Consider the following 27,339-nt stretch of genomic DNA (forward strand, 5'->3'; position numbering starts at 1 on the left):
GTCCACATTTGTCGCCCACCACCTCAGAACAAGCCTCCAATTTCCCAACCACTTGCAAATAATCATTTCCACTACCAGGCCATCTTTGGATTCAATAATGGCACTCAAATTTGGGAACTGCTTCATTCAATTACTTTTTAATGAAATCATTAGCCATTTCAAGAAACTGGAGTATTAGCAGAGGAGAGTGAGAACCCACTTCAAATAATAAATACAGTCCTTGTCAAGGTGAAACACATATGTCACTAACAAACCTGTTCTTTACCACCTGGTATCTTGCCACTAAAGTAATGAGGCTTAACTTATAAGCAATGTATATAGTATGTATGAAGTACTCCAACAGTCATAAAGTGCAAACAGAACACAAGAAATACCCCTAACCTATTTTAAAAAAACTGAGCAAATGTTAATAAATAAAATGACATAAAAACTACAAAAATTCAATCAGTAGAACCGGAAATATACATTTTTAAAGTTTGAATTAAAAAAACTAGCACTAGGGGGTTGGGGGTAAGGTCCAGGTTGGTCCCAGTCTAACAGTTACCTTCAGACTTAGAAGAAATTCTGACCAGGTGATGTCTTCAAGGGAGCAAAGCACTAGGCTGGATCCAAAGACAAGGCCATCAACAAGGGAAGCTGCTTGATGAAGTGACAACTTTCTAAAAGTGTAATTTTTAAAAATAGTGATACAAAATCTGCCTTTACAGTTAAGTTGGATTTTAAATAACTATTAAAATGAGTCCTTGAACTATCTTTTTAACAGCTCCCAAAGTGAAATTAGGCAATATAAGTTGTTATAGTGTAGCCCAGTATTTGTCCATGGAGGGGGGGGCAGCCTTGCCACAGTGAAAAACGACTTTGTAGGTTTTTCACTGCCAGGACATGTAAAACTTCAAATATACATGGTCTACTTTTTAAATACCATGCACCCTGCTCTGTGGGCAATCAGGGCTTATCTTAGAGCTCACTTATAAGTACTAAAAGGGAGACTTAGGCCCTGGAAAATGTTTATTTTTCCAGGTCGAAAGGACAGTTTAAAACTGCATGCAAGGGCAGACCTGGAGGCATGATTTACTGTGCAACGTTAGTGGGAGGCACAGTGGGTGTTGCAGCCCAATTGTAGCATTTAATTTACAGACCCTAGCTACATGTAGTCCCATATACTAGGGATATATAGCAAATTCAATGTTCCAATGAGGTGTATGCCAATTTTATCATGTTTAAAAGTGAAAGCATAGGCACTTTAGCACTGCTTAGCAGGAGTAAGGTGCACAACATCCTATGGCCAACAAAAATGCCTTCAGTTGAAGAAGGTAAACATCTTGAGAATACCACTCAATAGATCATCATTTACAATAGCCATGCACAGTGAGTTTTTGCATATCTACACTTTGGAACTGTGGGATATATTTATGAACAATTTGTGGCATGTAAAGTCAACAAAACTTTCATAACTGACTTTTTGTATCAGTTTCACAGTTCAGCAACAGTTTTTTGCTCATATCATACAAATGTGCTTTATACTCACTGGAGCTCTTAGTTTCACTTGAGGTTCTCATGAGCAGGGGCGCATATAACCTCAACAACGCCTCCAAGCACATTCCCCCGCCTCATCACTAGCCTAACAGATACAGAGTCAAAACCCTTTTCAGACCTCACTTTCAAACAGCTTCAGCTGGCTGTTGGCAAGCAAAAGGCCCACCCAAGGAGCATTTTTCCCTAAAACGAGTTCAACTGGATTGCTTGTCAATTGCTTGACCTCATCTACTGTTGGCAAAAAGACCTCTTACATTCAACTGACTTGCTGTGGGTTAGTGGCATCCTCTTTCTCATGATTCAGTCTTTTTATTGTCTATCTCAGTCCTTTGCTGCTGTTTTGGTGGCTTTCATCCCTATTCATGTGTATGTCTTGCCCAAGGAGCATTTCTCCTCATTGTGTTTGGATTGGTTAAGTTGTATCTTTGTACTGCTGATGTCATCACCTTGCATCTCTAAGCATGAGTGGCTACTGTCTTTCCTTCTGTGTGTGTGTCGCTTTATGTTCCTCACCATTCCTTTAGAACTTCTGAAATATTTATCATTTATTAGTACTCTCAACACCTATTGGCTCTCAAGCTTCCTCACTCACTCATTGAAGTCTGCAACTGTATTGTTGGGTGGCCATATTTAAAGACATTTAAAAAAAATTCAAGATGAATGCCCATGCATGCAGATGTGTCTTGAAATCATTTTTCTTATCTTTTTAAAAAACATAGTATTCAAAGATGGCTGCCATGCTTGTGCTTTCATACAAGACAGGCATCCTGTAATGATTTTTCTTCTAAAAAAACACTGTTCAGAGATAGCTGCCAATCATGTGCACACATATGCAAGTACCATCTTTTAATGATTTCCTTTAAACAAAAGAAAACCACTTTAAGAGGGCTGCTGCTCATATGTGCATGTATGCAGGACAGCAATATATGTAAAAAACAGCATTTGTTTTTTCAATTGTGTTAAGGGCAAGATTTTGTTTCACTTTGCCAGTGTTTTTAGATCCAAGCCTACCAGGCAGTGCAGCTGTCAGGTTTGGCAAAGACATTTTATGGACATTCAGAAAGCTTCCCTGGAAAAACATTCCTACTGTTGCTTTCCATTGGATTTGTGGTCTGCAACTCATATTTTCTGGCTTTCTATTTGCTGGCTTTATTTGTTTTAGGCTGTCCAGTGTGAGTTTGTCACTTATAAGGAGTAAAGCCTTTTCACACTACCTTCTTTCTGTAAACAGGTCTGTAAATCTTGTTCTTACTTTGTCACATGTGCTGTGCAATCAAAGATAGAGGTGAAATGTCAAACTCTGTCTTCCAAGGGAGGTTGGTGTTTACTTTTCTTTCTCTGACTTCAAAGTGAGAGGATTTATGTGACAATCTTGCTGGATACCGGGGGTAGGAAAATGCTTTATCTAGCACACAACAACATTTAAATGAACTGTGCAAGTACATCAGAATATATCAAATATATCAAAATGAAGCATATTTTTTGTTAAATCTGAAGTGTTTTGGAAACAAATACTTTAATATGATCAAAACAAATCAGCACACTGGTGGTCCTTAATCTGTAGTCCAGTAACACCTGGGGGTCCGCGCGGCCTACTCAGGGGGTTTGCAACTTTCTTACAAAATTAATAATAGTACAATTAATCAAATAAAATGAATAAAGTATATACAAATAAGAAAGCAACATTGACAATTTGAAAGAAAATCTACATTTGATTGTAAATTACACAAAATATTTCAATATTTGAGCATTTTTTAGGTGTATACTTATTTTTCTGTTTGTGTGTATTGTTTTGAAGTCCAAAGCATGGAAATTATGTAGGCAAGGGATCCCTGGCCTCCAATAACGGCTCAGTGGGGGTCCCCGGAGTCCTTTAATGGTTCAGTGGTGGTCTATAGAATTCAAAAGGTTAAGACTAGGTGTTGTCATTTCCACACATTATCCTTTGAGCACTGTATAGTTTTATTAGTAAAACTGTATGTCTGTTCAAATGTAATGGTAATTTCAAATGAAAATGGATTGACTGTAATGGCAGTATGCTACCACACCAAGCATACTTCACTTTATCCCACATCATTCTACTCTGCACTACTCCTCGCCACTGCACTTTTCTTTGCACCACTCCACTTTTACCACTCCATGCCGCTGCACTCTGTGCTACTGCACCCTACTCCACTCTGCACCACTCCACTCTATCCTGCTGCACTCTATGCCTCTTCACTCTATACCTCTCTACTCTACTTTGCACCACTCTACTCAATGCCAATGTACTCTGTAACACTGTACTCTACACCATTGCACTCTTTGCCAATATACTCTACACCACTCCAGTCTAGGCCACTCCACTGTACTCTGCACAACTCCACTCTACATTACTGCACTCTACGCCACAGCACTCTACTGTGTACCACTCTACTCTACGCCCTGCATTCTACAACAATTCACTGTATGTCACTCTGATCTACTCTGCACCACTGCACTCTACCCCAGTTTACTTTATGCCACTCTACACTCTACACCACCCTACTCTTCACCACTGCACTTTACCCTGCACCACCCCACTATATGCCACTTCACTCTACTCTGAAAAAATATACTCTGTGCCACTGCACTCTATGCCACTCTGCACCACTCCACTCCATGCCACTGCACTTCACTGCACTATACTCAGCACCATTGTACTCTACACCACTGCTCTCTATACCACTCTACTGTACATCAGTGCATTCTAAACTACTGCACTCTACAACGCTACTCTGCAACACTGCACTCTCTGCCAATGCACTCTATGCCCATCTACTCTGCTTATTGCATGCTATGCCACTGACGTCTGCATCACTCTACTCAATGCCACTGCACTCTACACCACTCCACTCTGCACCACTATACACCACTGTACTCTCTGCCACTCTATTCATTCCCACTCTACTCTACTCTGCAGGACTGCACTCTATGCCACTGTATTCTATGTCACTGCACTCTGTCACTCTACTCTGCACCAAGTGCACTGTACGCTACTGCACTCCATAATGCAATACTCTAATCTATGTCACTGCATTCTACAACACCGCATTGTATGGCGATGAATTCTATGCCACTGCATTTTATGCTGCTGCATTCTGCACCACAATACTCTGCAACACACTACGCCAATGCACTCTATACCAGTCCACTCTACTCTGTGCTGCATCCCTCTACATTCCTTCACTCTACACCACTGCACTCTACTCTGCACCACTACACTGTATGCCACTGTATTCTATGCCACTGCACTCTATGCCAATCTACTACCACCACCCTACTCTATGCCAGTGCACTCTATGCCAGTGCACTCTATGCCACTCAACACAAGTGCACTCTATGACACTCTACTCTGCAGCACTACACTTTATGCCACTCTACTCTGCACTACTTCATTCTATGCTAATGAACTCTATGCCACTGCACTCTACGCACCTCTACTAAGCATCACTCCACTCCACTCTGCAGCACTCCAATCTACGCCACTGCAGTCTATGCCTCTGCACTCTACAGCACTATACTCAGCCCACTCTTCACCACTCTACTCTGCACCACTCTATATCACTGCATTCTGGTCACTCTTCTCTGCAAAACTCCACCTTATCCCACTGTACTCTATGCAACTCTACACTACTCCGCTCTGCACCACTACCTTCTCTATGCAGCTGAACTCTATGCCTCTATACTCTATGCCACTGCACTTCTACTCTGCAACACTCTACACCAAATGCACTCTACACCTATGTACTCTATTCTAAGCCACTCTACTATATGCTTCTCCATGCGACTCCACTCTATGGCATTCTACTCCACTCTTCGCCATTCCACTCTTGGACACTCCACACCACTCTCCTCCACCCTAATAGCCTTTATCCATGCTGAGCAGCAACCTCGCTGGTGTGGAACATGGCTAAAACGAATTGCCAAAGCCAATATCTCTTGTTTAGGTGAGGTCTGTTGGCTTTGCCAATGCTTGGCTTTACATTGCAACGTCTTGTGAAATCCCTTAATAATGAGCTGCAAAGACATTTCATGGCCAAGGCTGCAGTAGGGGCGAAGGAAAGTATATCAATCTTGGTATCTGCCGCTTGATATTAGGCCCTTTCCTGGGAAGTGAAGAGCCAGCATAGAGCTATCCACTGTATGCCACTGTTACTACGTTTCCACATGCCACCATGCTCCTCCCCTCGCTCCTGTTTGGGAGCAGCAAGCCAGATTTATTTATCCACTTGAAAAGCAGTCAGGACATATGTAGAAAAAGCTTGTAAAATAAAAATGTGCATAAACTTACTCATTTTACACTGTACAGTGTTGCAAATCAGGAGGCTTCCTATGTGCAATTCATAACGCGTTTCTTTTCAATGCAATCCCAATTGTGCATGCAATTAAATGTCGTATTTTACTTTACTTTTGCATGTGTACCCGTGTTTCTTACTGGGGCATACTTAATTTTAATAGGAAGCAACTGATCCTGATGTTTAATACAATTTGTGCTTGAAAAAGACCATTGGTTTTCTTTTTTAACCACAGAACAGTATGGAAAATAGTTTTTTCCATTTACCCTTAAAATTATGTGCTTGTCTCAGCCAGGAGCTGTACTGTCAGAAGCATCCTCCTTCCAGACCTCCCTAGCATAGTGGTTTGTTTTATACATTGATGTGAAAATAAACTATGTGCATGCACAAAGGAAATTGCTTCCCACTTTATCCAACTTAAAAGGCTGAAAGTCGATCTCGAGCTTAGTTTAGCTTAGTTTAGCTTCAGGCATGCTAGTTATCCTAGTCTACAAACCGGAATGTGACTTCATGCATACTGTCTTGTGTCTTATTATTTATTGACTTGTGATCAGTAAAAACATTATAAAGAATGTCATCTTTAAAACGAAACGCAGGCTGAGAGTAGAAGTGGTCAAAGTTGTGTTTTTTTTGTAAAAATCACTTAAAATATTGTAGTTCGCACTAGCTTGACCATCCCTACTTGAATGCGATATATTGCATGACACAATAAATAGGAAAATCCTACTGCCTTTGTCGTAATGTTATTATAATAAAGAGAACAAACCTACGGCTTCGGACATAAAGTTTACCAGTGATCCAATAGGGCTTGTATCCTTTCTCGTCAGCTTGTCAGTATAATCTACTAAGGCCTTCAGTATTACATGCATGCTTTCCAACAAGGAAAGCATCAGGCATACGGTCACAGCATTAGAAACGTAAACAACATTACAGTTGGAAAAGCAAGTAGTCTAATTGAGTGCCACTTTCTTATGTTTTTTGTGCACATAGGCCTTAATACTGTTCCACCAAGTATGTTGTGCATATATTGAATATATTAATTGACAGGGTCCACAATCCACCATGCTACCGATTGAGCTGCAGCCAGATCATATAAATCAAAGTGGGGTATCCCCAGACTCCATTTGAGGATGACACTTGAATCTTATACTCTGTGGCTTTGTCCACCCTATAACAACGCAGCATGAAAAATCACTTGGGCAGCATTATACTGATGGCTGCTAAGAAATAAAAAAGAAGCAGCAGTACTACCATGTTGGCCACACACACTCCACCCATTACTGAGCAGGGCAACACAATTGTTGGTTCATGGGTGCTTATAAAGGTCCTCCTTAGATTGCAACTAATCAAGCCAGCGTTGTTGCGGTAAACCTCACCACCCATATACTGAAATGTACCAATTTTTCTACTTAGGCAACGAATATGTGGCTTGTCAATTTTGAGCTCCTCTAATGCTTTGAGAGGCTAGAGACACAACTTACTTGACTTCAGTTTTAGTCCCACTAACTTTCCAAACCGTTCAACCCTCCTCCACATCTCTAAAATAAAGCAGCACCACATCTACATAAATGAAAATTGTGTGTATGTACTTCCCCACTTTGATCACTTGTGGACACCCTAAACATTTCTACCAAGGAAGAAATAGGAAACGAAACAGAAGGCATCACTGGTGTGCAACTTTATGTATCAGTTGGATGTCAGATATCACCATCCCATATTCTATATTTGTATATTGGTTTCAAATATAGAAATTAAATCCATGGCATAATTTCTGGTCTGAATTCCTCTTGAGAACGACCATGAACAAGTAATTCCAGTTTAGGAAATCAAAGGCCTTCTCCATGTCTATGCACACCAAAGCTGCCAACCTCATATCTAATATCGTATCGCATGGAAAAGCCTTCTTATGTTTCCAGTAGTGTTTCACTAGGGGTACAAAGCCTCATTGGTCTAGTTATAGTATCTCTGATAACAATGGTGATCTTCTGGTTGCTAGAACCTTACCTAGTACCTTGCAATTTGTATTAAAAATTGATAGAAGGAGGTATGAGGACACTTCTTTGAGTCTCAATTGGGTTTGAGTAATATCAATATTATAGCTCCTGCACTAGTGGGAGGTAACAAGCCACATTCTTTTTCTGTATGATACACTGACAGTAATTTGGAGGTCACAGTGTGCTGTAAGTGGCATAAAACTCAGGAGAGGGTTTTTTCCTGATGCCACATCATTAATTGCCATCTTCATCTCTTCAAACGATAATGGAGCATCCAGTCTTCACATTGTAACGCATGTGTTTCATCTATGCCATAAAAAGTGCATTAGCAGTGAGAAAGTGTAACTTGGCTGTGCCATTATGGGTTTCAGAAATGTCGACAAAATGTAATCAATGACATACATAACATGCATTCAAACGAGTTCATGTAAACGTAGTGTACTGAAAAGTCATATAATCGAAGTTCCCTTATAAGTAGAAATGTAGAAAAGTTATATACATGATATATAATGATATTTAGTGATTGAAGAAAGATTCATATATGCATTCAAATTCAACGTATTGGGATTGTAATATTTTAGTTAAATGTTATATTTTCTTAGTTATTTCTCATTTATTGTACTTATTAGAAATGTATGTCTAATCATGTATTCGAATGTGCATTAAGTTCTATGTCAAGTTGACTGGAGTTAAGGCCTGAAATGTTTTTCTATGTTTAACCTTCAATAAGGAGTTTTGCTCTTGTTGCACATTTCTTTATTTGCAGCTTGGCCTGCATAGGTCTCCAGTTAATGAAGAGCCTATTGTTAGTCTTAGATAAAAAGGGTATGGGAAGATGGGTTGCCAAGGACAAGGAGTATTAGCATGGAGCCATGAAGAACTCCCCACTGGATTCCTGGACACAGGAGGGATCAAAGGTCGTCTTGATGTTTGGTTCGAGGGATGAAAGGCTAATGATAGTTGCAATTCCAAGCCGTGCATGGAAGGGGGAAAGCTGCAGGTGTTGATATCTGTCTTGAGAGTACTGCAAGGATTAAAGTGGTATTTAGTTAGTTAGGCAGACAGATTCATTTTACTCTTTGACTAGATCGGATCCATAGAGATTTGGGGCCAGATGTATCATTCTTCACAATAGCGATTAGCTAATTGCGATTTTTAGAGAATTGCAATTAAGTAATCGCTATTGGAATGTGTGAAACTCCAGGAGTTTCATACTGCGATTCGCAAGGGCTCGCAAATGAACCTACCTCATTAATATTCATGAGTAGGTCGCAATTTGCAAGCCATTGCAAATGGCTACAATCACAGGGATGGTGGCCTGCTTGGCTCAGCAGACCACCATGTGTGTGATTGTTTTTTAATAAGGGAAACATCCTGAACAACTAGGTCCTAAACAACTACTTGCCTAAACCACTACAGCTAAACAACTAAAAAGTCTCTCCAACGAAGTACTGAACAACTACTGTCTAAACAACGATTTTGCTTGAATAACGATTGCCGTAACAACTAATTTTAAGGTAAGTTTTTGTTTTTATGGTTTATTAGATGCTTGGAGTTTATATATATATATATATTCTAAACAACTAATAAACCATTAAAACCTTAAAATTAGTTGTTCAGGCAATCGTTATTCAGGCAAAATCATTGTTTAGACAGTAGTTGTTCAGTACTTCGTTGTAGAGACTTTTTAGTTGTTTAGCAATAGTGGTTTAGGCAAGTAGTTGTTTAGGACTTAGTTGTTCCATCACATATTCTTTTTGCATGCATTCCCAAAGGGGGAAGGGGTCCCTTGGGGACCCATTCCTCTTTTGCGTATGGATTACCACCAATTTGAAATTGGTGGTAACTGTGATTGTTTTGCAACCGCATTCACGGTAACAAAACAATCATACATACCTCTGCGATTCGGTATTAGGAAGGGACGCCCTTGACACGCCCCTTCCTAATACCGAATCGGTATGTAGTCGCAAATCCAATTTGCGATTCGGTAACATGTTACCGAATTGCAAATTGGTATTGTTACATACCAAAATGCATTTTTGCGATCACAAAGATGTTTAATACATCTGGCCCTTAGAGAGGTATAGACCACTTTCCTTTGCTTTGGCGGATGTGGCTTTATGCCATGCACATCTCTCTTCTGCAGATCTTCTAGTGAGGTCTTTGTGATGCTGACAGTTTTTGATTTACTCCCTTTTTTATATTTGGAGAATTCTTAGGTGTCCCTTAGCTTTAATACAGTAGTTAGATTTATTTAGATCTAAATGATTGAGCAGGAGGATAGAAATCTGGATTCCGATCTTCAAGTTCTTTTCCTTATCTTTTGTATCGCAATAACTGGAATTTTGGTTTGCCTTATGCTTGTACGATTTAATTAGATTCAATGCTTTAATCCTCGTTTGGTGATTTTGTACTTGTATGGTATGCTTCTGAGACTCATCTACATAAGTCTGAATGTGTAATAAACCCTTTGAACTTTAATCCTGCCTCTGAGATTCAATGTGTGGCCAAATGGGTTACACTGTAAACTGACTGAAATGTAATAATGTATCTCTCTTTACCCTTCAGAACTCTTAAAAATATCTTCAGAAGTAGGAAACTAGTGAATGGGCCAAACGCATTATCAGCAGCTAGTTATGACCTGAGGGAGAGGGCATTGGGGATTTGACATGTTTGACTAACTGTTGTGTGTGTTCAGAGCATAGGATCATGTATGGAGCAGTAAAATTAGTATTCATTGTATGTCAACTACGTCAATCACCATAAGCTAATCAAGTTTCAGTTCTGCAGTCAATTTGTGAATTCCTCTACTATTAGTTGTACCGGAGAATGGTCGGTGTGATCTATTTAGTTCGGTAGTGTAGGAAGCTGACGTTTTACGCAGTGGGACAACGTAAGGGCACACCATCCAGATGACCTCTATTTGGGTTAGCAGAGCTTTATTTAATAATCACAAGTGTGCTATTTGTGGTAGTTTGATTAAGCAGGTTGGACTTATCAGAAGGGACCGCTAAGCATTTGTTTCACTCATAGAGTCAATAAATGGTATACACACTCAAGAAAGAAATCTGAGACCATTTTTTAAAACTAATGCAAACTTTTATATAATTTTAGACACCAAGATCATCAAAATCAGGTAAGTACTTTTGAAGCTATCAATTTTAGAAGAAAACATTAAACATACACAAATAAAAGTTTTTTGAGGCACGCTAATGGTGGTAATGGTTTCCTATGGAGCAAAAGACATTTACTGCACAGGGGGATTTGTAGACAGAGTTTGGGGGTGCCATGTGGAACTTAAGGCACTAGGGGGCCAAGGTCCAAAGAACCACCAGTAGTTTAGGTATACCTGCTCTGGCAGGTCCAAGCAGAGGGTTGCTGGTCGGGTTGGGAGCCTCAAATGCGACACCATAGGCAACAATGGGCACCTGTAAATACAGGCTGCAAGGGGGGGGGGACAAGTCCAGCATAACCCCAAGGGGGGGGCTCGGCTTGTGAGGGTCTGTGGAGCAACGGGGCACAGTCAGCTTGTGGGAACCAGGCTTTGGGGCTCGGGTGCAGAGGTGTTTGTCTGCCTGGTCACTTGCGTTGGAGGCAAAGTAAAAAGTAAACTTCCAACTGATGTGATGCTCCCTCGGTGTGCCCGATTGCCATCAAAATGGTTTACCAGACATATGTGGTCGGTGCCTGCAGTTGCAGGGGGTGGCTCTTCTACCCCAAGGAAGATGCTAGCTGGTTGATGAAGTGCTAGATTGTCCTCCGAGTGTTTTGGTTTGGAAGGATGCACAGCTTTTGGACAAGTCGGGCGGTGCAATTGTCGAGGTACCAGCAGCAGGGCAGGGTTTGGCGCCAAGTCCAGTGTAAGTCCTCAGTTCTTGCGGTGACTGCTCTTGTATTGGCCTTCTTCGGTTCCCAAGTAGACAAATCTGAATCTCTGATGATGGGTGACCCCTACACACTGAATTTGGGGGTGTTTAGAGGAGTGTAGGGTAGTAGCCAATGGGCTACTTACCCCTGGGATGACTTCCTTTGTGAAGTGGGTATAGCCCTAACCCAGAATTTCTAGTTCCACCAAACACAAGGTGGTGAAACCCTTCCTCGACTGTCCACTTCAGGTGGCCACCCTTAGGGATGTGCCTAACCTGTAAGTGTGACATACCTTCTGCAACCCTAATTTCCCACCTGCTCTGGTGTGAAATTGGCCAGATATGCTAAATTGCTAGCCATCCTGCTGGAGATGAAGATAACACCTTCTGCCGAGCAGGCAATGTTCCTGGCCTCTGAGAGTGCGGGCTCTCCATTGCAGGGGGTCAGAAACTTGTCTTTGGTGGTAGGCTGGATTATACCAGTCCGCCAGCACTCTACAGGGCTGGTTTGGCTTCAGAGAACATCTTTAAGGTCCCATCCGGGTGGACGTCAGAATAAATCCAATAATGGCATCAGTACAGATTTATGGAGACAAGGTGTTTGATACCAAGCATCAATATCTTCAGTGAAGCCATCATGTAGCTGGGTGACTCATAATGTAGCTGGGTAACTCGTAATTACCATTGCCCAGTGCATGTTCTCAGAATAGCTTTCTAATCACTTGCCAGGCAATGGAACTAGGCATTACAAGGGTACATCTGTTCATGCAGTTGTGCCCTCACATACAACGCACCCAGCCTTAGGGCTCTAATGCCTGCTGTAGGGGTGACTTACATATAATGCATGCAGTATTTAGTGGGCATTGCACATGGGTGTGCAATGCTGTGTTTTCAGAAAGGTTTGCACCATTTCATGTTCATCATGTAATGGCAGACTGCATGCAGTTTGTGTACGGATCGGTTGGTGTGGCGTAATACATGCTGCAGCTCTTAGGAACCCCCCTTTAGTAGCCATGCCCTGGGAATCAGGGGTAGCATTTACTATGGAGTTACAGAGGTGCTAAAGTCCTTGTCAATTGGGTTAGAATGGAGCATTTGTCTTGTTAGAGGGAAGGGGCATTGGCACTGGGGCCTGGTTAGCAGGGGCCCATTGCACTACCGGAGTTACAAATCAGCAGCAAGTAGTCCAAATGGGGTCAAAAAGTGTGGGGGGGGGGGTGCAAAAAGCCTGTTTTCCTACAAATGGTTCATGCACAGTTTAAGTCATTGCTTCCATTTGGCTGATGTAAGTTACAATTTTAGTTTATATATATATATATATATATATATATAAATATATATTTATCACACAAAAAAAACAAAGGTTACATGGATGTTATAGTTCGGTTCAGAATTTACACACACAAAACCATAGGCATTCAGTTGTTACAGTCAGAGTTATTTCAAGTAACTATAACTCATGCCCCAAGGTAAATATAAGCTGTGCCCCTGCCATGCACAGTTTTCTCATCAATAATAAATGTTACAGTGATAATATGACTGATATAATATGTGGAGTAATTAGCTGTACAAATCAATGGTGCGAGTTATAGTTACCTTAGGGCAAGAGTAAAAGTTACTTGAGATAACTCTAACCATAACAGCTAAATTTCTAAGTGCATGCAAATTCCGAACATAAATTTATCGTCTTTATAACCGTTGTTTTTTTCAGTGAATTTTTATGTTTTTTTAATGCCGCAGTGGGTTGGTTGCCCAACCTTCTGTGTGCAGCCAACCCACTACATGCAGCCAACCCAATGCAGTGCCCAGCCTTCAGCTATGCACGGCAGGGTGTTTGCCGCAGGACCTGGGGCCAACTCCCTGCACCCAGTCAATCCCCACCATGCATCCCTATGTGCAGCTGGGGCTTGCCAGGCCCTGCTGCCAACCCCCGCATAACCCCACGTGGGATTGGTGAGTGAGGGTGTGAGTGAATGTATTTTTATTATTCATTGGCCCAAGGATCTGCAGATCTGCTGCGGGTTTACACTGGGGGCCATGCTGAGACCCGCAGTGGAAAACACAGATCTGCGGTTTGGCCCCAAAAAAATGTAGCCACATTTTTGCCCTTGAGTGGTCCCTCAGGGGCCTCTTTATCTGTCCTACAGTTCAAAATATCTCTTTCCTGATCCCTTATTTCACTTTTCAGTCTTATGTTTTTCCTCCTCACTCGGAGCCAATAAACAAAATGAATGCTGCAACTTTTCTCTCAGCCAATCAGTGCCTTGCTTTGTAGCGTGGATCCATGTCCCTAGGTATACAAATTTGTTTTTCCTCTAATAACTCTGAAACAACAGAACAGATTTGCACCAAATAACAAAAATAGCTCTTTCTGAACAAAGAGCTAGTTTTCTACCATATTTGGTGTAATTACGTCCGGTGGTTCGGGCTATAGATGTTTCTATTGGCCCTACAGAAAATTGCCTGGGAAAAACATGTTTTGAGATCCCCCCTTTTTCTCTGACCTCAGTTGCCTAGTTACTTTGAAACGTTCAACACAGCAGATACAAAAGGTTACAGAGACATGATAGTTAGGTTCTGAATTTACTCATGTAAAACCATAGAAATTCAGCAGTTATAGTTAGACTTCTTTTATGTAACCATAGCTCGCACCCTAGGGTAACTGTAACTCGCATCCTTGCCAGGCACAGTTTTCTTATCAATAATTTTATTGCACATGTTGCAGTGATAATATCAAAGATGCCACACAAGATCTCAACAATTATATAATATGTGGAGTAATTAGCTGTGCGAGGTGAAGGCGCGAGTTATGGTTACCTTAGGGCACCAGTTATAGTTACTTAAAAGAACTCTAACTGCTGGATTTCTATGGTTTTGTATGAGTAAATTCAGAACTAACTATACCATTCCCGTAACCTTTTGTTTTTTGCATTACATTTCTATGTTTTTTTTAACGTAAAGCAATTTAAATTACTATATGTTATTCCAACGCATTTCAACCAGCAGGGGTTGGTCGCAAGGCCAGGCCTGTGTTCAGGCCCTGTAGGCAAGCCCTTATAACCACCGCGCCACGTATGTCCTTTGGCCTTGGGCAGCGCAGGTTGGCCACAGGGCCTGTCTCTGTCAGTGGATCTGTGAGTGGGTGCGTGAGTGTTTGAGTGGGTCTGAAAGTGTGTGTGTGATTCTGAGTGGGTGTGAGTGGGTGCATGAGTGTCTGAGTGGGTGTGTGAGTGAGCGCATGGGTTGCAGTCAGACAATTGCAATGCTTCTTTTCGCATGCGTATTTGTTAAAAATGTGTGAATTGTTTGCTAAATATTCGTGGAGTCATCACAGCCAGAGATATACAAATGTATTTTCCCTTTTATATCTCAAAAACTACTAAATGGATTCACACCAAATAAGTGAAAGCGTGATCTGCATACCGAAAGCTAGCTTTCTGCCATATTTGGGGTAATTATGTCCAGCGGTTCGGGCTATAGACGTGTCTAAAGGCCCCATGGGAATTAACATGGGAAACGCAAATTTTTTCACCCCCCTTTTTCCCAGCCCCTGCTTGACAGATCACCCCCAAACTTTCTGTATGTAACAAGAATCACTCCAACCTTTTTTTGGGAAATTTCGTGAAGATTCGTCAAGCAGTGCCAAAGATATAGGCAAGTCAAAAAACACTTTTTCTATGGAAACATGTTCCTAACTATAACCTCTTAGTGGCGACTGCCCCTTGGTAATATATATATGTATATATAAATATGTTGGAGCAGTTTTGTTCTTTGAGGGAACCAATGCATCAATGCTTGATGAGGACAATGGATATTTGGGATAAGCATAAGGGTGTGGTAGAACCAAATAATACATTTCAATACAAACTAATTTATGGAGTATGACCTATATGGCTATACAAGGAAAACTTCGTTCAGGAATAAAGTGAAGGGGTTTCATTAAAAACGTAAGCTCGAAGTCATGTAGACAATTCCCAAGACAAAGTAATAAAGATACAGTGTCACCAAGGGTTGACAAAGGAAACGAAACAAGTTCAGGCGAACTAACATTAATACAACTAGACACTCTACAAAGTTCATGCAAAACATCAATAAAAGCACTTGATATCCAGAAAACAAGCGCTGCTCAGTTTTAATAAGCATTAAGGCAATTTAGATCATCTGACTACAGATTCCTGGAAAAGGGAAACCCCTACAAATTAGCCAATCAGGGATTAACATGTGCTAAGCAGAACACAGGGTGGGCAAACCATAAGAAGCACAAAAAGAGACTAAAATAATTTGGAAAAGGAAATCTTGGGCATCAGATCACTAACAAAAGTGGGGAAAAGGTAAATAAAAAGAGGGAAAGTAAGACGTCAGTATTTAGAAGCTCAGTTAGGAGCCTTCTTCTTGGGGTCAAGGGAAAAATCTCTAAATTTCAGCAAAGCATTTCACGGGCAAGGGCAGAGCGGCAATACCTCTCAGAGTCCAAAAGGGTTCAGCAAGCAATGACAGGATAAAGGGCTAAAAGGATTCTTCTTGGACCACCAGGGATTCTGACCAAAGTCCATCCGGGTATCAATATTTCAAAGTTCATAAGGCAAGCTGATTTGCCTGTTTGTCATTCCATCTGGCATTGAATCGATCATGCGACTCCAACTTGAAACATCCACACGCTTTCCCAGGATTGTCATGAAAATGGTGTCCATCTGAACGTTTCTCATGGGGTTGAAACAAATGATTAACTTGTCAGTCCACAGTCCTAATTGTCCCCTATTCAAGGTCGAATTTACAAACTATTTATGTGTAAGACAATAGATATCTATTACCAAACGAGGTTACTCAAGGGAATAAAATCTGGAAGAAAACTTTACGTTAGCAAGATGACAACATTTTCTACACAGTCAAGAATGCAGAGCCTAACAGACCCCACTTAGGCTAATGCGAGTGAATTAAAGCAGTACAAAAATCATGCAAACAATACATGATTTATTACGCAAACTATAACTTCAGAACTAATAAGTCTTCATTAGCGTCTATGTTACAATAACTTTAAAACAAAATAATTTTGTCAACACATTTCCATTAGTATGGCGCAGAACTGCAATTCTCTACTTTTGCATGACTTTTAAAACACTATACATAAAAAATTCAATATTGTTTCAATGCAGACTGTTTAGACTCTAAAATATACCATAATGACAGATTATGTCTCCAAACATGCTATTTAATTTCGATACCACCTAGGTTTTAGCATGCAGTCTAGAGCGAATGCACTCTAACACGACTTCTCAGTGCATCACTTTACAGTCAAGCTATTAGTACTTCAATTAACACGATGGCTAAACTGTCATGTATTAATGATCACTGTGACATGAGGGACAATATTATGATTTCTGAGATATATATATATATCTATATATATATATATATATGTATGTGTATATATATATATATATATATATATATATATATAAAACGTTACTTCAAAATGAGCTTCTACAATGACACATTTGTCATCTGGGCCAAGTTTGGTATTTAGTGCCTCCAAGGGTCATCTGACCTGATGCATGTTAATACTCTTTTTGATTACACTGTACAGTGGTGTAGAAAAATTGACTGTTCCACATCCTGTGTAATTTGATTTGGAGCCCTCTATTTTTGACACGTGGGTTTCCTGCTGTGAAACAACATCTAAACCTAGTCTGCAAAAATAAACATGTATCTTATACCTCTTTGACACATTTCGCATCATGCTCTCAATCTACTTTATTATTTTGGGCTTGGATGGCCGAGTCATGGTTCTAAAGTTGAAGCCATGTGTGAATGTGCGCTTTATCCTCCAACTCAACTACATAACCTAATTTCTGGGACTTTTCAGCTTTGCACCCTTGGATTGGATCCCAGTTGATAATTATCCTTACCCAATAAAAACAGAGAGCCTCCCTACTGGCTTTCAAGGACCTCATTTGGAAGCCTGAATGCATGAGGGAGTAACCAGGCTGCTTGGCAGCTCCTTTGTTATACCTATATGTTGCCACACTCACCTTATTTTGTGCAGCTGTTGGCTAAATCTCTCACTGCATTCCATTTTGTCATTAAGTGTAATTCTGTTGTGCCCTAAGAAATCAAGCCTATACCTTGCTTTGCTTTTGGAGCTGGTTGAACTAAAAGAGAAATTAATTGGCTTATCTGTGGAAGCATATCATAGCAGTGGATTTACAGCAGGTTTTCTACATTCATGGAGAATATCTAGAAGCAGTTCAGCGTGTTGATTTGCTTCCTCTCCATCTGTTGGGGTTTTTGGTGTCAGATTCTGTTTGGTGTCAGTATCACGAGGGTGCCACAAAGATCTGTGCAACTGATTCTAGGTGCCCCACAGATCCCTGATTCTCCTTTAGCCCACACTGATTCTGCTGTCTCAGCCTGCTGCAGTTTCTCCTTGGCCTGCATCTAGCGGCAGGTGTCACAGTTGTGTGATGCTCCATTGCTCCTGTCCACCCACTGATTTGCCATAGCTGGTTTCTTAAACAAAGTCTATTTCCATCAGGTATCTTTTTTAATTAGTTATGTTGTTGTTGTACTATGCCAGTAAAATCTGAGAACATAAAGACTTTGCTATCTTATATTATGCAAAGTCCTTTTCAAGATGCAAGCTGCAGCAGCTAATCTCAGTCTCACCACAGGGTGCAGAGGAGCACCCAGTCTCGGAAGTGTGGATGGGACCCTCTGTGCCTTGTGATTGAAATGGCACTATGAATAAATTGAAGATAAATCCGTTGAATGTTATAGGTAACAGTGTCTATGCTATTTGTCCAAAGCTTCTCACATTATACTTAAATCCTCAATACCAAGTAAAAGGATATATAATAGTGCATTCAAAAAAACATGTTCAGTTGTAGAGGGCACACCAGGTTTACTTAAAGGTTGGTTCAGATGTCTGCATAAGACTAATAGAGTTCTACAGTATACTCCAGAATCAACATGTAAAATCACGGCATGCTTTGCATTGTTGCATAACATTGAAACAACAAGAGTTAAGCCCTCAGTACCTACTGATGAAGTTTCAAATAATGAGGAAGTACTCCCCCCACCTCAAACAAGGCAGGATGCAGTCAATACTGCAAAGAGAAAAGCACACCATGCAGACATCACAACAAAAAATGTCCTTTGTAAGTGCTATTTGCAGGTGTAAATTTATTCAAAACGTAAACAACTGCCTGTCCTGTCATGCATTCCTTGATGAATGAAACTGAGAGATCTTTTTAGGACTTTAATAAGAACACATTTTTTATCATAATAAAGAAAGGAAAGTGCAGTTGAATAACACCTCCTGTTGTTTTACCCTCCATGAAGATGGTGATGCCTCAGCTCCTTCACCATCACCGTCCCACCTCCGAGTGTGCTGTTCATTCTGTTCCTCCTCAACAGGAAGACTACTGAGACTTGGCCTTCTTACTTTCCAGGGAATCAACTTGTTCTGCAGCAACGTGTCTGTCTGCACCTCCTCAAGCACTGTGGTAACTTCAAATAATCCACATGCAACATCTCCACTAGTATGTCCCACCTTAACCTGGAGTTTGACAGTCCATCTTGAAAAAGCAGCTGAGGAATCAGACCTTCCAAAAAATTCCATTTTTTAAAAGAGTTGGCTTTTTACACCTATGACTCCTCCTGCAATGGTGTACACAAGCAGTGATTGCATCTGTCAAGGCCTCCATATTAGTAATGGCTCTGTAACCACTCTTTAAATTGTTGAACGCAGCCTTGCGACCTTTGATTTTGATTTTTGTGACACACCTCCAAATTTCTTACTGATGGCCCTGAATATGTTTAATTATTTGTTGGGTTCACCAGACTTTGAGACTTCAAGTTGCCTAAATTTCCCAGATGTTACTACTGCACCCTATCCTTCCAAGTCACTTGAACGTTGCACTCTAAATTCTGTTCTGTGCCTATGAAATATCCTGCTTTGTAACACTCTCGGCCTCACAAATGCCTGTGCGTGTAGTTGGGTTAATGGTATAACTGCAGGTTGTGCATGTGGCTCTTGGCACTGTACAACTCTTTGCCCTGTGGCTATAGGATTTTTTACAAGAGTGGTTGTGTCTCTTGCTTCACTGGCCTCTTCAACATCCATTTCCTGATCTTCCTCTTCCCTCCCTCTTGCTTCTTCCTCTTGGAGTGATGGTATATCTGATGAAAAATGCATTCAAACATTCCTCTTTAGTTAACATATTTGATAGGATGTACTTTATAGGACCACTTTTCAAAAATAAGTCAGCCACGATTTAGGAAAAAATGTAAATCATATGGTGCTTAAACTTTGCATTACTTTGTTAAAATTACTAATTCCATAGTGCATATCTTTTGTCAGGGCTAATGCAGGAACGGACTTCCTGGTGTTTAAACATGGGCCTATAGCTTTACTAAAAACTCACTTTTACATGTATTATCTGTTTAACTGGAAACACATTTTATGCGGCTATCACTTACTGTGGATGCTGGTAATGAAGCAGAAGAAACTATTGTGCTCAGTCCTATGACTGCCACGGATTGAGGTGTAGATTCAATTAATTTCTCAATAGGAGAAGGTGCTTGTTTCATGGAAGGTCTTCCTCCAGTCCCACTAGCTCATTCCACTGACTTGATAAGTTACACCTTTGGTTCCTTATCTCATCACTGATGCGATGGGCAATTCCAACTAGAGTTATTTGCTCATAAATATTGAGCACATTTTCCTCTCTTTTATCATCAGATACTAAGATAGATGACTTTTGTTAGAAATGGGGTCTTTGTTTGGCAGTCAGGTTATCCCCTGTCCAAGCAGGGAGCCTCATTCTAGTCAGAGTAAGTCACACACAATACAAATTATCCTGTGCCCACCATCTGGCAGCTTGGCACTGAGCAGTCAGGCTTCACTTAGAAGGCAATGTGTAAAGTATTTGTGCAATAAATCATGCAATAACACAGTATAAGCACCACAAAAATACACCACACAGGTTTAGAAAAATATAGAATATTTATCTGAGTAGATCAAAACGATCAAGATTTTATAAATACAAGTTGAAATCTCACTTTTGTAATGATAAGATGAGGTTTAAGTTCTTAAAAAGCAACACCTGTCTTCTTGCAAGCACAAAGTACCTGGTTTGCGAGATCCATGGAAAACGAGGAGGTGTGAGTTGGTTTCTCCGGGCACACACAGATAATGCATCAATGCTTTTCCACGAAGCAAGGGCTTTGCATCTATTTCCGACGCGCAGGCTTCCATCCTCTTCGGGTTGCGGGGTATTCGGACACCTGGGGACGATGCAGAGAAATCCTGGGCGTGCAGGATGAAGTCACAGGAGCTGCGTCGATCCGGTGAGCGATGTGGGGAAATTTCTGTTGCACAGCAGGCGCTGCATTGATTCCTCTCGCAGGAAGTTGGGCTGCGTTGTTCCAGTTCGGCGATGCATTGATCCGGTGGGCTGTGCGTCGAAGTTCCGGTCGCAACGCTGGCGCTGCATATACCTCCACTCGGGGAGCCGGGCTGCGTTATCCCAGTTCGGTGATGCAGTGACTTTCTCACCGTAGGGCAGGCTGTGCATCGAATCCGGCAGGCTGTACGTCGATTGATGAAGTCTTTTTGGCCCTGAGACTTCAGGAACAGGAGGCAAGCTCAATCCAAGCCCTTGGAGGGCTTCTCAGCGACAGAGGGCAGCAAGGCAGCAGGGCAACAGCAAGGCAGCAGTCCTTTACAGCAAAGCAGTGTAGGTGCGTCCTTTGGGCAGCCAGGCAGCTTCTCTGGGTAGGTTGCACGTTCTGGTTCAGAGCTTCTTTTGCAGAGGTATCTTGTCAAGAAGTGTCTGAGTTGGTAGGGTAATTCCCAGTTTATATACCCAAATGTGCCTGTGAAGTGGGGGAGACTTCAAAGAGTGGCTTAGAAGTGCACAAGGTCCCCTTTCAGTTCCATCTTGTCTGCCAGGGTCCCAGTAGGGGGTTTGGTAGTCCATTGTGTGACAGCAGGCCACTATCCTTTCAAATGTAATTGTCAGGCTCTCCACCCTCCCAGCCCAGGAAGATCCATTCAGTATGTGTGTACGTGTGGCTGAGCATCCTGTGTTTGGGGTTGTCTAAGTGAAATGCACAAGGGAACTAACAACTAACCTAGCCAGACGTGGACTGTAAGGCACAGAAGGATTTAAGCGCAGAGAAATGCTTACTTTCTAAAAGTTGCATTTCTAAAATCGTAATATTAAATCCAACTTCACCAGACAACAGGATTTTGTGTTACAATTCTGGCCATACTAAATATGACCCTGTTACCCCTTTCATGTCAGAATCTACCACTCAAACAGTACATGAGGGTAGCCCTAATGTTAGCCTATGTTAGCAAATACACAGTACATTCAAAACTAAGAACTCAGAATTTAGAATGGTCCATATGTAATGAATGCGTAGTAACAGGATAACATCAGAATGTCACATTTCCCCGATTAACCACTTAGCTGCCAGGCCTTTTCCTGTGGGGAGCCTTTTTTTGGCGGTTTGGGGTAGTTTGCGCTTAGGCCCTCATAACTTTTTGTGCACACAAGCTATGCGCACCAAATGTGCGTCCTTTTTTTCCCAACATCCTAGGGATTCTAAAAGTATCTTTTGTTTTCAGAATGTTAGGGATAAAAAGGGATGCAGAAGAAAGCATGTGTTTTTTCCCCCTGTAAATGGCATCAACAACGGGTTTGTGTGTGCTAAAATAACCATCTCCCCAGCTTTCAGGAACAGGCAGACCTGAATCAGAAAAACACATTTTTCCACACAATTTTGACATTTTACCCCATTTGTATTATTTTTTGTGCTTTCAACCTCCTTCAAGTTAGTGACAGAAATTGGTGTGAAACCAATGGTGGATCCCAGACAGCTAAACATTTCTGAAAAGTAGGCAAAATTCCGAATTCAGGTAGATCCTGCAAGTTTTGTGCTACAGAAAATAACAGCTGAAATAAAAACACTATTGAAATTGAGCTGAAAAAAGCCAGCCATTTATGTTCACATTTTCTTCTGTAACTTTTTCCTGCTATGGCAGATTTTAGAAAGCAATATACCGTTAGGTCTGCTGGACTCTTCTGGTTGTGGGGATGTATAGGGCTTGTATGTTCATCAAGAACCCTAGGTACCCAGAGCCAATAAATGAGTTGCACCTTGCAATGGGTTTTCATTGTATACCGGATGTAGAGCAATTCATTTGGTAAAATATAAAGAGTGAAAAATAGGTATCAGGGAAACCTTTGTATTTCCAAAATGGGCACAAGTTAAGGTGTTGAGAAGCAGTGGTTATTTGCACATCCCTAAATTCGGGGTCCCCACACTAGCCTGTGAATTACAGGGCATTTCTCAAATATACTTCTTTCTTACAAACTGCATTACATTTAGAAGGAAAAAATGTAGAGAAAGACAAGGGTCAATAACACTTGTTCTTCTATTCTGCCTTCCCCCAAGTCTCCTGATAAAAATGGTACCTGACTTGTGTGGGTGGGCCTAGTGCCAGTGAAAGAAACCCCCGCCCCCCCAAAAAAACATGGACACATCACATTTTTACTTTGAAATCCGACATGTTTTTTTGGAAAGTACCTAGCTGTGGATTTTGGACTCTAGCTGAGCTGGCAACAGGGGAAACCTAGCAAATCTTGGCATTTCTGAAAACTAGACACCTAGGGGAACCCAGGATGGGGGGAACTTGTGGCGCTCTCACCAGGTTCTGTTCCCCAGAATCCTTTGCAAATCTCAAAATTTGGCAAAAAAGCACCTTTCCCTCAAATTTCGGTGCTGCAAATTTCTGGAATCTGTGGGGAGCCACAAACTTCCTTCTACCCAGCATTCCCCCATATCTCCCGATAAAAATGGTACCTCATGTGTGTGGGTAGGCCTCGTGCCCATGACAGGAAATGCCCCAAAACACAACATGGACACATCAAAATTATCAATCACAAAACTACCTGTTTTTGCGGGGGGAGGGGACATCTGCGTTTTTGGTCCTGGGCTCGCAGCCATCTAGGATAACCTACCAAACCCAGACATATCTGAAAACTAGACACCTGAGGGGGTCCAGGGAGTTGTGACTTACGTGGATCCCCCAGTGTTTTCGTACCCAGAATCCTCAGCAAACCTCAACTTTAGCTAAAAAATCACATTTTCCCCACATTTCTGTGTAGGATCCTACCACCCAGCTTTCCCCTTGGTCTCCTGATAAAAATGATACCTCACTTGTGTAGGTGGGACAAGTGCCTGTGACAGGGAAGAGCCAAAAACATGTCAAAATTAAGGGGGATCCAAAGCGGGTCCAAAAGGACACTTTGAAAAAAAACATTTTTAGGCTGACAAGGGGGGCAGAATTTTTATCAGTATAGATGAGACAATGCTGGGTAGTAGGAATTTTGTGGATTCCTGCAGATTCTGGAAGGTTCCATCACAAAAATGTGGGAAAATGTGTGATTTCAAGCAAAGTTGGAGGTTTGCAGGGCTTTGTGGGTAAGAAAATGGTGCGGGGTACATGTGAAGCATACCATCCGGGACCCACCCAGATGTTTGGTTTTCAGATGTGTCTAACTCTCGTAGATTTTTCTAGATGGGGCATCCCAAAGTCCAAAAAGTGCAGCCTTCACCATTCCAAGTGGGACGATTTTGAGAGTTAGCGAAGCTCTCATGGCCCAAATGTAAAATCAAAACCCAAAATAATCAAATGTCCTCTTGCTTGCTGTTGGGATAAGATCTTTTAGTGAGTTGGGGTGATCTGAAAGACTGTTACCCCTTCGGCTGGGGTGAGAACATAACCATGCCCATACTGGTTGGTAGCCACCACCCCACTATTTTTTATTTTTTTTAATTCCCTGGCATCAAGTGGGCTTTATGCCCCACCAGGGCTAGATGTTTGGAGGTAATTTCCCATTCTGCCCAATGGTGGGCAGATCAACTTTGTCCACATTTAATTGGTTTGGGGGTATGGCCAAACCCCCGCCCTCTTTAAAAAAATATATAAATATCTTCCCTGGTGTCTAGTGGGCTTTCTGCCCCCCCTTGGGGGCAGGTTGACCTTACAAAAATAGGCCAATCTGCCGGGGCACAAATGGGCAACAGTAATGTGCCCCCATGGGAAGCGACCATTGCCCAAGGGGCTGGGCCCCAAACAAAACACACACACAGCAATCCCTGGTGCCTAAGTGGTTTCTGCCCCCCTTGGGGGCATATGGGCCTAATAGAAATAGGCCAATCTGCACCTAAGGGGGGCAGATATGGTCTAAAATAATTTGCTCCGATGGGGAACGGCCCTTGCCCAAGGGGCCGCTCCCCTTACGTAAAATAGTAAAGAAACTAAAATCTGTGGTGTCTAGTGGTTTCTTAATAAAAATAGGCTGATCTGCCCGCAAGGGAGGCAGAAATTACCGAAAATAAAATTGCCCTCCAGGCGAGTGACCCTTGACTAAGGGGTTGCTCCCCTTGCGTGAAATTGGTGCAAAAAAACAAACAAATCTCAGGCATCTAGTGGTATCTGGGGGTAGATTGGACTAATAAAAACAGGCTGATCTGCCCCCAAGGGGGAAGGAATGGCCTAAAATAAAATTGCCCCCCAGGGGAGAGATCCTTGCCTAAGGGACCGCTCCCCCTGCATCAAATTGGTGTAAAACAAATCCCTGGTGTCTAGTGGTTTAAAAATAGGCCGATCTGCCCCCAAGGGGGGCAGAAATGGCCTAAAATTAATTTACCCCCCAGGGGTGCGATCCTTGCCTAAGGGGCCGCTCCCCACCTGTAAAAAAAATGTTTAAATTATCCTTGGTATCTAGTGGCTTCTGCCCCCCTTGGGGCAGATCGGCCTAGTTCAAATAGGCCGATCGGCCGACAAGGGAGGCAGAAAAAGCATTAAAAAAAAAATGCCCCCCAGGGGAGCAGCCCTTGCGTAAGAGGCTGCTCCCCTTCTTTGTTTCCTAAACGTAAACTAAGCCCCTGGTGTCTTGTGTGTATTTCTGCAGCATGATCGCTGTGTGATCATGCTGCAGAAATGCTCGGAGAGACATGAAAGGAAAGGAAAAGCCTTTCCTTTCCTTTCATGCCTCTCCGATCTCCCCCACCCCATGATCGGAAGAGAAACGAAAGTGTTTCTATTCCGATCGCGGGTGACCTCTAATGAGGTCAGCGTTCGATCACGCGCTGACGTCATTAGAGGTCAAGGGGAGGAGCTTGAGGGGGAGGGGTGGCAGGGGAAACGATTCCCCTGCCATCCCTGACCGGGGGTGGAGGTGGGTGACCCACAGGGGAAGTTCTGTGCCGCCAGACGTAACCATTACGTCCAGGGCACCCAAGTGTTTAATAATAATAAAACAAAACAAAATAATCAAAATACATTAGTATCAAAGTCTTGTAAGTAACTAGGTTTTTCTAGATTGTCTACCACATCTAGTAGTATAATTTGAACAAGAAGCATACTCTCTACTATTACTACAACTAGAGTTAATAATTTCCGTAACACGTAATTAATTCTCACTAACACATCTTATTAGCAAAATAACAAAATCAGATGACATTGTTCTTTTGTGCTTCCTTCCCAGCATACCATTCATAGGAAGTAATAACAGATTCCCATCAGATTGTGACTCTTTTCTTAAAACATTACTTTGAAAATCATTTAGCAAAATAAGATTCTTTTTAGCCCACCAACGTCCGTCTCCTAGCTGTACAGATGATTGTGCCACCTTGAATACTTTAAATAGACCTACAAATTGAAATTCTACTTTAGACTTCCTAAGCCTCATGTCTGTAAGCATAAATAAAGATTCCACATTTCTTTATTCACAAAAATGTTTTCTTTTAGAATCATAATACTTCTCCATTTTCCTCTGAGCAGCTATCATGTTAGATCATACTTTTTTCAAATCTACTTGTTCCTGTGTCTTGTTCTTACATTTGACCATTAACCATGTAGATCACAATCTATTGTCTTCCTCCCAACAAACAAAAAGATGAAACACTAGTGACACTATGAGCAGTAATATTGTAAACCCTTACTTGTACAAACTTTTCTACATCCTCACCGCAAGTTAAGGCTGTCTGAATCCCTTCCTTAAGCAAATGGCTAACCCTCTCAACAACACCATTGGCTTGAGGAGAAAACAAAGGAACTTTGTAGTGCTTAATTGCTTTGTTTCTTTAAAATTATTCCATCTTTTCAGGAACTAATTGCACACCATTATTGGTAACAAGCTACTCTGAATAGCCTTCTAAAAAACTAATAACTTCTTGTGTGGTTACTTAAGGCACATATTTGTAATATACCCATTTGAAAAAGTAGTCAATAAGAACTATTAAATGTTTTGACACCTCTGGTAACGCCGTATTAGGCCCAGCAAAATCGAAAGCTAACTTTGACCAAGGAGCAAAAGGCCTGGGTGTAGGAATGAGGTTCGTATCTTTCAATTTCCAATGTTTGTTTGATAAAATACATTCCTGACATGAACTAACACAATTAGCCATTTGCCTATCAATATAGGGCCATCAAAATGTATTTCTTTTCTTAGAGTTTTCTCAGTAGATGAAGAGCCCAAATGTCCCTTGTGGGCCAAACCAATTACTTTAAGTCTTAGACTTTCTGGTACTACAATTTTTCCTGCACAT

This window comes from Pleurodeles waltl, chromosome 10, assembly GCF_031143425.1.
Source record: "Pleurodeles waltl isolate 20211129_DDA chromosome 10, aPleWal1.hap1.20221129, whole genome shotgun sequence".
Taxonomy (NCBI): domain Eukaryota; kingdom Metazoa; phylum Chordata; class Amphibia; order Caudata; family Salamandridae; genus Pleurodeles; species Pleurodeles waltl.